At 34.4% G+C, this 5,000-nt stretch overlaps 1 protein-coding gene across 2 annotated transcripts in view; it reads left to right on the forward strand.

Annotated features, from left to right (window-relative positions):
* LOC149131980 (coiled-coil domain-containing protein 148-like) overlaps positions 1-5,000 on the forward strand; it is a 49,181-nt gene that overhangs the window by 24,955 nt on the left and 19,226 nt on the right. The gene's annotated exons all lie outside the window — the stretch shown is intronic.

Genomic DNA, 5,000 nt, shown 5'->3' on the forward strand with positions numbered 1-5,000 from the left:
ATCAATAATAATAATAATAATAATAATAATAATAATAATAATAATAATAGTAATAGTAATAGTAATAATAAATAATAATAATAGTAATAATAATAATAACTATAATAATAACAATAATAATAATAATAATAAGAATAATAATAATAATAATAATAATAATAATGATAATAATAATAATAATAATAATAATAATAATAATAATAATAATAATAATAATAATAATAATGATAATAATAATAATAAATTATATGTTTTTAGAATGGTTTTCCTGCCAAAATCTTTAAAATCTTTCCTCTGCCAATGCTGGGACCCGCTCTCTATCCTTGGACACACTGCACTGCATCTTATCTGGCTTCGATGATGCCAATACGCGCGCATATCTCTCTGGATCATCTCCAAAAATAATACTAAATGTTTATTGTTGTTGTTGTTGTTGTAGTTTTTTTGTTTTTTTCAGAAAATAATTTTGTTTATTCCAATTCAATAATGCTGTTAGTGATGATGACGAGGATGATGATGGCAATAATAAAAAAACAAAAATGATGATGATGATGATGGTGGTGGTGGTGTTGGTGGTGGTTTTGATGATGGTGATGGTCGTAATTGTGGTGGTGGTGATGATGATGATGTTGATAATGATGATGATGATGGTGATGATGATGATATGTTAAGTTATGACTTCATATTCGTGAATTCAGAATTTATATCTATCTATCTATCTATCTATCTATCTATCTATCTACATGTCTGTCTGTCTCTCGCTCCCTCTCTCTATCTATACAAACAAAACATGCATACACACACAAATGTATATATATATATATATATATATATATATATATATATATATATATATACACGAACTCGCACACGTACACACACGCACCTACAGCTGCACACCACGCATACACTCACACACACACGCACACACGCTCTTTCTCTCTCTCTCTCTCTCTCACTCACACATATACACACACGTTGTTTTATTATCGTTTTTTACTGTATTGCTTGTCGATTCGTCATTGCACCGTTCCAGCAGCTTACGTATCAATTATTTCTATGAGAAGCGCTTACAGACCACATCTCTCAAACTTTCTCACAGTACAACGTAGCGAATTCAGAGAGAGAGAGAGAGAGAGAGACAGACAGACAGACAGACAGACAGACAGACAGAGACAGATAGAGAGACAGAGAGAGAGAGAGAGAAGGTGGGTAGAAAGACAGACAGGTAAACAGAATGGCAGACAAGCAAAGTGATCCATCAAAATTCTTTGGCAAGGAAAAGTGTTGTTGCTATGACAAAGGAAATTCTGTAGCTGTAATGTTTGAGGACGGATCTTCCGCCCTCAGGCTAAACCCTCATCATCTTCAAGTATCATTGGAGTGGAAGCCAAAGTTGGAAACGGAAATGCTACATGAGCCTGTAAATTTTACGACAAGGGTAATTTTGACGAATTTGGGATGTTAAAGGAGAAGCGAACAACTGTGGCATGCTACAATAATATTTGTAGGCAAAACCATTCAGTGCTAGCGACTCAAATTCCGCACAGTCTGACGTAGATTCTACTATTTCAGACGCTGAAGTTCAATTGTCGCATCACTCCAGTATGTCATATGCTATGAGCTGTGGTAGCCCAGTGTGCGTCTATACTGGTGTTCCTAGCGTTCACCAATGCTAACGAGCAAGATGCACTCACAAATGACTCTACGTGCTCGGAGAAGTCTAGATATCCTGCCTCCGATGGGAAAATAGACGGCAACCAGCTTCTAAATACTCATCTTCAGGGCAATCTCAACAGCATTATGTATGGGTCCCTAGACAAATCAATGCATTGGGCTCTATAGTGTTTATTTATTGACAGCAAACCACAGCACACATAGATTTGAATTAGGTTCCCTAAGCCTGTGAGCTCTCTGGACAACTGCCCAATGTTCCTATGCCTTGAGACGACCCTGCTTATCTTAGGATCATCGACCTACCGTTGACCTCCTGAAAGATCGCCTTCATTTCCACACCTATGACTTTTTAAAATCTGTGTAGCTGGTTTCAACCTTTGGCACGAGGTCAGCAGTTGTGATATTAATAATTAATGATAATAATAATAGTGATAAGAATAGCAACAAGAATTATTATTATTATTGTTCAGTAGTTTTATTTTTATAGCGCGCTTTCACTTCACTACCGAGCGCAGCTCTGTGTGCCTTGGGTATGTGCTATTATTATTATCATTATTATTATTATTATTATTATTATTATTATTATTATTATTATTATTATTATTGGAGTAGTGGTAGTAGTAGTAGTAGTAGTAGTAGTAGTAGTAGTAGTAGTAGTAGTAGTAGTAGTAGTAGTAGTAGTATAATCGTTGTTGTTATTGCTGTTCTCGTTTCATTGTAGACAGATGTATTTGCTTACCGCTGGAAATAATTTTTTTTTTTAAATTCGATTAATTTACAAACAGATGTTTGCACGTCTATTCCAATTCTTAGGGTAAACAATAGATCTGCGTTTGAGACATTAGATTTCTCTGGAAAATTTTTCTTTACATTTTTTAATAAGACTTTTTTTCTACTGGAGGAGAAAGAGGAGCTAAAAGCAAAGATTGAAGTACTTTATAAGTTCCTGAAAAAAAACATAAGATAAGTTTCTAATTCCACGGAAACTAATTTAAAAAAAAAAAAAAAGGATAAATGAAATTTTTTTTGTAGCTATATAAACTGACGAAATTATTCTGAAACAGACTCACGAATATAATCAGTATTTGGCACTTGAAAACACAAATATGACCGACATGAAAAGTACTAAAAGCAAGAGCAACGACGAAAATCGATAAGATATTAATAAAATAAATTCATTGTTTGTATTACAAAACAGGCAGGTATAAACACGGATCGAATCCAGTGAAAGAAAGGAGTGTGGAATTAGGTCAACTTCATCACTTAGATGTACGTCTTCAGTTCTCAATTGTCTCCTGTATTTTCATATCAATTTGAATACGGAGTGGAGCTTCTTTTGGTTTTCGTGATCATCTTCCGAGTCCAAATTCCGCCGGGGTCAACTTTGCATTTCATCCTTTCGGGGTTGATGAAATAAGTACTAGTTACGCACTGGGGTAGATGTAACCGACCATCTTTCTCCTTAATAACGGTTGTTATTTGTTAAATTTAGCATTTGTTGACATCGGTCGTGCGTCGCTTCGCTTTCAGCAATATTGGATTCTGCCATATTTCATTTAATGAAAAAAATAATTAAAAAATGGATTATTTGCAAACAAGAGATTTCTGGAATTCTTGACAAAATATTTGTCTTTTAAGCATTTATTTAACTTTTCGAAAAGAAAAAAAAAAGAAAAAAAGTGTTCATTTCCAAATCTTTAAAGATGGCTTCTTCCTCGTCTGGAGGAGAGGCAAGAGTAAATATCGGGAAATCGAGGAAAAAATAGTTAAAGATTGTGAAAATAGAAGAAAAAAAAAAAAAGAAAATACAGAATATAAAAATAAATTCTAGACAAATAAAAAAGAGAATGATAACAATTTAAACAAACATATGCGATTTACAAACACAAACATACACATTGACACTTCGGAAAATTTACAGAAAAAGAAAAAACGTAAGTGTAGAAATCTGCAATGTAAATGCAGTCACTGGTAATTAATAACCAAAATAATTTTCACGATGATGTGCTATTATAAATATATTTTCTAATGTTTGGAACCAAAAAGCGGCATTACATATAGGTTAGCTCTCTGAAAACATACAGGAAATTGTAGAAGTAAACCACAATAAATGAGCTTTCTTGTTTGACGATTTTATCAAACAAAAGGCAAAAAGGAAAAGTACATAACTCTGCCTCTCGAAAAGCGGAGAGGTTTTAAGTGTGCCCGCAAAGGAGCAATTAAAAGAAGCCTTGGCAAAATTTGTGAGACTGTGTCTCTACTATCTGTCAATGGAAGAGTTACAGAACCACACGCGCCTTGTTTTTAAAACTGAGTATTGGTTAAAGAGGTAGGCGAAGTTGGTGCTTCATACATCAGTCCATACACAAATATCGCGATACATGGATTTTATGGTTGCGTGAAGCATAGATGCTTTTCTAATGGAATTCTATGAACTCTTTGAAGAAGACAATGAGGATGAATTAGTGATTAGCGAGGTGGAATTGCTAATTAAAAGGTGTAGACGCTAACTGGACCAACCACATTCACTGGTTACAAAATTAGAAATGATCTAATTATAAATCTCACAGAGAGATATAAGCAGCAGTGTTACGATAAAGCAGTTGTTTACTGTCAACTTAATGTGACAGACCCATTAAGGGAATCATACTGCTACTATTTAGCCCTAGGTAGCTAGACCGCTTCCTGTTGGCCTTGACACATTTCCTGTGTCTCCACCCAGCTTTAGTCTGCATTCAGGGACATGTTTCTGAGTCATTGCTCGTCATCAGCCTGAAGTAGCCGACCAGCAGCTGGTTGAGAAAAAATAATCATATACATATATCATCATCATCATCATCATCATCATCGTCGTCAGTGTCTCACGTTGTACACAACAAATTTATGTTTTGAAATTGAATAACAATAAAACCTCGTCAACTTTCAAAACCTGTTCTGCATAATTCTTATAAAAAAAATTAAAAAACAAGGAAAAAGTTAACAAGTTTCGTGTTTCAATTTCAACGTTACTCAGTCTCAACACCAACTCCTCCTCCCTCCTCCCACCCACAAAACAAACAAATTATTTGTGTTTTCCCGTGCCAGTGTCCCTATGACAACAGAAGAAAAAAAAATGATTTTTCGTTTATTGTCATGTTTCAAAGATTTCTCAGTTCTTTTGCCAAGTCTAAATAATTTCCAATATTTTTTTTTTCTGTTAGTGTAGTAAAAAAATTACGATGTTTTATACTACGCTTCCATTTTCTCCCCACCTCTCTCTCTCTCTCTCACTCACTCTCCTTCTCTCTCTCTTTCACACCCACTCACTCCTTTTCTTCATTGCT

This window comes from Octopus bimaculoides, chromosome 18, assembly GCF_046866305.1.
Source record: "Octopus bimaculoides isolate indiv1 chromosome 18, ASM4686630v1, whole genome shotgun sequence".
NCBI classification, from domain to species: domain Eukaryota; kingdom Metazoa; phylum Mollusca; class Cephalopoda; order Octopoda; family Octopodidae; genus Octopus; species Octopus bimaculoides.